Below are 7,700 nucleotides of genomic sequence, written 5' to 3' on the forward strand. Positions count from 1 at the left end.
AGTGAATATTATTAATTATAGTAAAATGAAAAATGTATTACAAAAATCAAACGTTGAAAGGGTTAAGTACTTGATTTCTAACTTAATCATAATATTAGATCTTAAGTACAGAACTGACTTTTCATTTCGTACATCAATTGAATAATGAAAGAAAGGTAATTGTAACTAATAAAAATGGTTGAAATGCCTTGAATTTAATTTGTTATGTGGTGCTACAAACAACAAAGAACATTTGCACCGTTTGTATTAAGAAAACATTCTCTCTAATAATAGATTTTCTCTCTATCTCGTAAATGTAGCTAACACTTCGTTCGTAAACTACGTATATCAAATGTGTCGATTTCTCCATACGTTTTTGGTAATTCTATAGTTCGTCGTCATTTCTTCAACAAAAGTTGTGACATCTCTCTTTATCTTTTCAATGTGGGTGATTCTCAACTTACTTCAAACTATGTAGTCTATTTGAGTTCACAAGTCCTTGTCCGAATATAATATTTTTTTATACTAATTGTGACATCAACTTTCTATTTTTATACTAATTGATTTAATATTAAATTAGTAATTGGAGAGAAATATGATGCGAATATAGTGATTCAAATCGTAAGCCTCATGATCGCTAACACATATCACATGTCAGTTGACCTATATGTTTTATACTAATAAAATTCTTTATGTCGATTGATAACTCAGCTAATTAGGTGAAGAAATATGTTATGATCCTGAAAAATAAATAAATAAACAATTGGAATAGAGATCACTTCTAGGTTTAATAACTTAAGCGTGTTGTAATATTTTGAAGAAAAATAATTATAAATGTAACAAATGATACTATGATCTTATTAATTGATATGGTCTAGGTCTATCATTGATGTAGCACTATATATATGTGTGTGTCTATTTGTTATATTTAGAACTAAAAAATCCGTTGGGAGTGTCAAACATAATTTAAGGTCATGTTGAAGTAAATTTTCAAAATAGCAAATTGGTAAACTACAAATGGATCTTCCACATTTGTAGGGTTTTAACGTGTAAGGTGCATTTAGCCACAAGCGGAAATTAAATTTGTCCAAAAACTTGAGGTGAAGGGAAGCGTGGCAGCGTGTCATCGTAATACGTTCGTTTTCCGATAGTATCGTCATGAATACCGTTTCTTCCTCAATCCGATTTGTAGGGTCGTGGTTTAAACCAAGAGTTTTTTTTTCTATATATATATAGAGGGTTTTTCAATCTTATTTTCTATAGAACCAAGTGCTCAACGATACATAATTTTGAACCACAACAAAATTTAAATTAAGAAAAAATGAAATCAGTTGTAATTTTTTTGATTATTCTTAGCATACTTGGTGCAGAATCCACATCTACATTTAAGGATTCCCTTACGGATACCAACCATGCGGTTGATCTTCATAAATTTTGTAAACTTGGTTGTGTCTTTTCTCTTTGCAGCAATGTTTCCACCCCAGAAAACCTGAGTGAGCTAATTTCTAGTACTCTTGTATTACCTATTTTATTCTTGTACATTTTTGGATGAAGCTAATATATATTTTAATCGTTTAAGTTTTTGGACTTTTGACGTCTCAATCTAAATGCTATTACATATAAGTAACCTCTTGTTTGGTTCTTTTCTTCTTCCGGCTTCTATAATATTGTTCCTTTCACATGGCTCTTTTGATTATACATATCTATGAATGTCACATTCTAGTTGTGATATTCTGGTCCACCTACAGCTAATTCACATCATCTTCTCTTTTGTTCCAAAAAAAAAAAAAAAGAGTTTTAGGTTAATGTGTTTTTTGATATTTCTTTTAAATTTTATGCAGTAGTACTGCTGGCAAACATGTTGTAATGAAAATAATTCATAGAGGAAGACAATGTTTGCTATTGAGCATGAAATGTCATTAGAGATGATCCTTGTCATGACTAACATTCAATTAGAGTAGTATTCATATACAAAATTTGTATCTCGAACTCACAATCAACGAGAGATTAGTAGTAGTATTCATACTAAAATTTGGTCCGTTTCTTTAATAACTTTCCCTAGTTTCGATGGACTATTATGTTTTCTTTAATTGTTTCTTTTTCTTTCTAAACCTGACAGATGTGGACAAAGTAGAAAGTTGTGTGAATGGGTGTGATCAAACGTGTAAGAAGAACTGATGCTAAAGAAAAGAAGATGAAGTATACTGAGAGGAGAAGGGAACAGGGATTGGCTTTCCAAGATATACTATATATGAATAAACAAAAATCAAGTGGTGAAAATTAAAACCATTGGTTTAAAAAGATTATTATTTCATATTTAAGCATATGTTTTGTTTTGATATAAATAAAGTTTCAAGTTTTTGCATGTCGTTAATTATGAGCAATGGGTAAAAAAGAGCCCTTTCTCTCTTTTAATGCTATACGAGAATTAAGTGTGTTTTGCCAGAATTTTTGCTTTACTAGAGATTGTGTGTGTGTTTGTGTTTGTGGTTGAATTGGTGAATAAAGGTTAATAATCTCACAAACAAATTTTATTTCGTTGATTTGAAAATATTTCTAAGGCACCAATTATCCATTTGAAGGTTGACGATCAAATCTCGGTCCACCTTATAATTGTTAAACTAAAAATTAATCTTAATTTGAAATAAGTGTTTTGGTTTTAAAAGATAGGATGGGTCAGTTGGATGCATCGAGCATTTTCACTAGGTGGACACCCCATAACACCCTCTCATTACTCCTAGCTCACTAATTTCTCTTAAAAAATAATCCTAAAAAGTTCTCGAAACCTACACAGCTATATAACAATCAAAATGATACCTCTAAAGTTTGTTTTATTTCTATTTTCAATTTAAAAAGTTGAGTTTTACTTCCCCTTCCATTTATTGTTAAAAAAAATGAACTATTTTAATTTCAATTTTTTTAGGAGATATTATTGATGAACCGGGAAAGTGTGAAAATAATTAATTTGAATGATTAGAGAATAAGGGAACGATAGAAATAATTCATTTTAATCAAAAAAAATTCACAGGTTATTTCGATAAGATAACTTTATGTTTCTTCTTTGGTCTCGATGGGTCATGAACGATTTGTCTTTCAAAACAAAAAAAGTTATTTAGCATCTCTTGAATGCAACGTGTTTCAACAAGATTACTTAATAGAATACTGTAGCGTGTGAGTAATTGTATATAAATGAGAAAAAAATGAAGAGGAAAGAATTAAGGGAGCTATAATTTTTATGTTTCTTTATTGATAAGGAAAAACCATATACTTTTAAATCATCTGTATCCATTCAAATCTTCACACATATTTCAAAGAAAAACATATCCTTCAAGTAATTATAGGTTTTAGGGTGTCCTTCACCCAAAGAGAAGGAAATTAATAATAATAATAATAATAATAATACTCACGAAGGATTATGCATGGCTTTTGATTCCTAGTTTTTTTTTTTTTAAAATAACTTTATTCCTTGTTCCAATTATTTTAACTCTGAATTTTTAAATTGTTTTCTTTAAAAAAGCTACGAGATATTCTTTCTAAAATGAAATATTAAAATGGATGGAAAAATGACGTGAAAAACAATAAATTATTAAAGTACTAAAATATTTGTTTTATTGTTTATGACCCAACATATTTCATATAAAAGAGTGAATATTATTAATTATAGTAAAATGAAAAATGTATTACAAATATCAAACGTTGGAAGGCTTAAGTACTTGATTTCTAACTTAATCATAATATTAGATCATAAGTACAAGAACTGGCTTTTCATTTCGTACATCAATTGAATAATGAAAGAAAGGTAATTGTAACAAATAAAAATGGTTGAAGTGCCTTGAATTTAATTTGTGATGTGGTGCTACAAACAACAAAGAACATTTGCACCGTTTGTATTAAGAAAACATTCTCTCTAATAATAGATTTTCTCTCTATCTAGTAAATGTAGCTAACACTTCGTTCGTAAACTACGTATATCAAATGTGTCGATTTCTCCATACGTTTTTGGTAATTCTATAGTTCGTCGTCATTTCTTCAACAAAAGTTGTGACATCTCTCTTTATCTTTTCAATGTGGGTGATTCTCCACTTACTCCAAACTATGTAGTCTATTTGAGTTCACGAGTCCTTGTCTGATTATAATATCTTTTTATACTAATTGTGACATCAACTTTCTATTTTTATACTAATTGATTTAATATTAAATTAGTAATTGGAGAGAAATATGATGCGGATATAGTGATTCAAATCGTAAGCCTCATGATCGCTAACACATATCACATGTCAGTTGACCTATATGTTTTATACTAATAAAATTCTTTATGTCGATTGATAACTCAGCTAATTAGGTGAAGAAATATGTTATGATCCTGAAAAATAAATAAATAAACAATTGGAATAGAGATCACTTCTAGGTTTAATAACTTAAGTGTGTTGTAATATTTTGAAGAAAAATAATTATAAATGTAACAAATGATACTATGATCTTATTAATTGATATGGTCTAGGTCTATCATTGATGTAGCACTATATATATGTGTGTGTCTATTTGTTATATTTAGAACTAAAAAATCCGTTGGGAGTGTCAAACATAATTTAAGGTCATGTTGAAGTAAATTTTCAAAATAGCAAATTGGTAAACTACAAATGGATCTTCCACATTTGTAGGGTTTTAACGTGTAAGGTGCATTTAGCCACAAGCGGAAATTACATTTGTCCAAAAACTTGAGGTGAAGGGAAGCGTGGCAGCGTGTCATCGTAATACGTTCGTTTTCCGATAGTATCGTCATGAATACCGTTTCTTCCTCAATCTGATTTGTAGGGTCGTGGTTTAAACCAAGAGTTTTTTTTCTATATATATATAGAGGGTTTTTCAATCTTATTTTCTATAGAACCAAGTGCTCAACGATACATAATTTTGAACCACAACAAAATTTAAATTAAGAAAAAATGAAATCAGTTGTAATTTTTTTGATTATTCTTAGCATACTTGGTGCAGAATCCACATCTACATTTAAGGATTCCCTTACGGATACCAACCATGCGGTTGATCTTCATAAATTTTGTAAACTTGGTTGTGTCTTTTCTCTTTGCAGCAATGTTTCCACCCCAGAAAACCTGAGTGAGCTAATTTCTAGTACTCTTGTATTACCTATTTTATTCTTGTACATTTTTGGATGAAGCTAATATATATTTTAATCGTTTAAGTTTTTGGACTTTTGACGTCTCAATCTAAATGCTATTACATATAAGTAACCTCTTGTTTGGTTCTTTTCTTCTTCCGGCTTCTATAATATTGTTCCTTTCACATGGCTCTTTTGATTATACATATCTATGAATGTCACATTCTAGTTGTGATATTCTGGTCCACCTACAGCTAATTCACATCATCTTCTCTTTTGTTCCAAAAAAAAAAAAAAAAGAGTTTTAGGTTAATGTGTTTTTTGATATTTCTTTTAAATTTTAAGCAGTAGTACTGCTGGCAAACATGTTGTAATGAAAATAATTCATAGAGGAAGACAATGTTTGCTATTGAGCATGAAATGTCATTAGAGATGATCCTTGTCATGACTAACATTCAATTAGAGTAGTATTCATATACAAAATTTGTATCTCGAACTCACAATCAACGAGAGATTTGTAGTAGTATTCATACTAAAATTTGGTCCGTTTCTTTAATAACTTTCTCTAGTTTTGATGGACTATTATGTTTTCTTTAATTGTTTCTTTTTCTTTCTAAACCTGACAGATGTGGACAAAGTAGAAAGTTGTGTGAATGGGTGTGATCAAACGTGTAAGAAAAACTGATGCTAAAGAAAAGATGATGAAGTATACTGAGAGGAGAAGGGAACGAGGATTTGCTTTCCAAGATATACTATATATGAATAAACAAAAATCAAGTGATGAAAATTAAAACCATTGGTTTAAAAAGATTATTATTTCATATTTAAGCATATGTTTTGTTTTGATATAAATAAAGTTTCAAGTTTTTGCATGTCGTTAATTATGAGCAATGGGTAAAAAGGAGCCCTTTCTCTCTTTTAATGCTATACGAGAATTAAGTGTGTTTTGCCAGAATTTTTGCTTTACTATAGATTGTGTGTGTGTGTGCGCGTTTGTGGTTGAATTGGTGAATAAAGGTTAATAATCTCACAAACAAATTTTATTACCTTGATTTGAAAATATTTCTAAGGCACCAATTATCTGTTTGAAGGTTGACGATCTAATCTCGGTCCACCTTATAATTGTTAAACTAAATTACTCCTAGCTCACTAATTTCTCTTAAAAAATAATCCTAAAAAGTTCTCGAAACCTACACAGCTATATAACAATCAAAATGATACCTCTAAAGTTTGTTTTATTTCTATTTTCAATTTAAAAAGTTGAGTTTCAATTCCCCCTCCATTTATTGTTAACAAAAATGAACTATTTTAATTTCATTTTTTTTAGAAGATATTATAGATGAACCGGGAAAGTGTGAAAATAATTAATTTGAATGATTAGAAAATAAGGGAACGATAGAAATAATTCATTTTAATCAAAAAAAAAAAATTCGCAGGTTATTTCGATAAGATAACTTTATGTTTCTTCTTTGATCTCGATGGGTCATGAACGATTTGTCTTCCTAAGTAACCTCTTGTTTGGTTCTTTTCTTCTTCCGGCTTCTATAATATTGTTCCTTTCACATGGCTCTTTTGATTATACATATCTATGAATGTCACATTCTAGTTGTGATATTTCGATAAGTAACCTCTTGTTTGGTTCTTTTCTTCTTCCGGCTTCTATAATATTGTTCCTTTCACATGGCTCTTTTGATTATACATATCTATGAATGTCACATTCTAGTTGTGATATTCTGGTCCACCTACAGCTAATTCACATCATCTTCTCTTTTGTTCCAAAAAAAAAAAAAAAAAGAGTTTTAGGTTAATGTGTTTTTTGATATTTCTTTTAAATTTTATGCAGTAGTACTCCTGGCAAACATGTTGTAATGAAAATAATTCATAGAGGAAGACAATGTTTGCTATTGAGCATGAAATGTCATTAGAGATGATCCTTGTCATGACTAACATTCAATTAAAGTAGTATTCATATACAAAATTTGTATCTCGAACTCACAATCAACGAGAGATTAGTAGTAGTATTCATACTAAAATTTGGTCCGTTTCTTTAATAACTTTCTCTAGTTTCGATGGACTATTATGTTTTCTTTAATTGTTTCTTTTCCTTTCTAAACCTGACAGATGTGGACAAAGTAGAAAGTTGTGTGAATGGGTGTGATCAAACGTGTAAGAAGAACTGATGCTAAAGAAAAGAAGATGAAGTATACTGAGAGGAGAAGGGAACAGGGATTGGCTTTCCAAGATATACTATATATGAATAAACAAAAATCAAGTGGTGAAAATTAAAACCATTGGTTTAAAAAGATTATTATTTCATATTTAAGCATATGTTTTGTTTTGATATAAATAAAGTTTCAAGTTTTTGCATGTCGTTAATTATGAGCAATGGGTAAAAAAGAGCCCTTTCTCTCTTTTAATGCTATACGAGAATTAAGTGTGTTTTGCCAGAATTTTTGCTTTACTATAGATTGTGTGTGTGTTTGTGTTTGTGGTTGAATTGGTGAATAAAGGTTAATAATCTCACAAACAAATTTTATTTCGTTGATTTGAAAATATTTCTAAGGCACCAATTATCCGTTTGAAGGTTGACGATCTAATCTCGGTC

The 7,700-nt window shown here is 29.6% G+C and overlaps 1 long non-coding RNA gene across 3 annotated transcripts; it reads left to right on the top strand.

The window, feature by feature from the left end:
* The first annotated feature begins 1,247 nt into the window (after positions 1 to 1,247).
* Positions 1,248 to 7,462, top strand: LOC127151392 (uncharacterized). Of its 3 annotated transcripts, none has more exons than XR_007824319.1 (2): positions 1,248 to 1,472; positions 2,099 to 2,353. It is a non-coding gene; the product is annotated as an uncharacterized LOC127151392 (long non-coding RNA). The 3 variants fall into 3 exon arrangements; XR_007824318.1 differs by lacking the exon at positions 2,099 to 2,353 and adding an exon at positions 7,217 to 7,462 and having other exon boundaries at positions 1,300 to 1,472; XR_007824320.1 differs by lacking the exons at positions 1,248 to 1,472; positions 2,099 to 2,353 and adding exons at positions 4,870 to 5,094; positions 7,217 to 7,462.
* Positions 7,463 to 7,700: the final 238 nt, after the last annotated feature.

Source organism: Cucumis melo, chromosome 1 (genome assembly GCF_025177605.1).
Source record: "Cucumis melo cultivar AY chromosome 1, USDA_Cmelo_AY_1.0, whole genome shotgun sequence".
NCBI lineage: Eukaryota > Viridiplantae > Streptophyta > Magnoliopsida > Cucurbitales > Cucurbitaceae > Cucumis > Cucumis melo.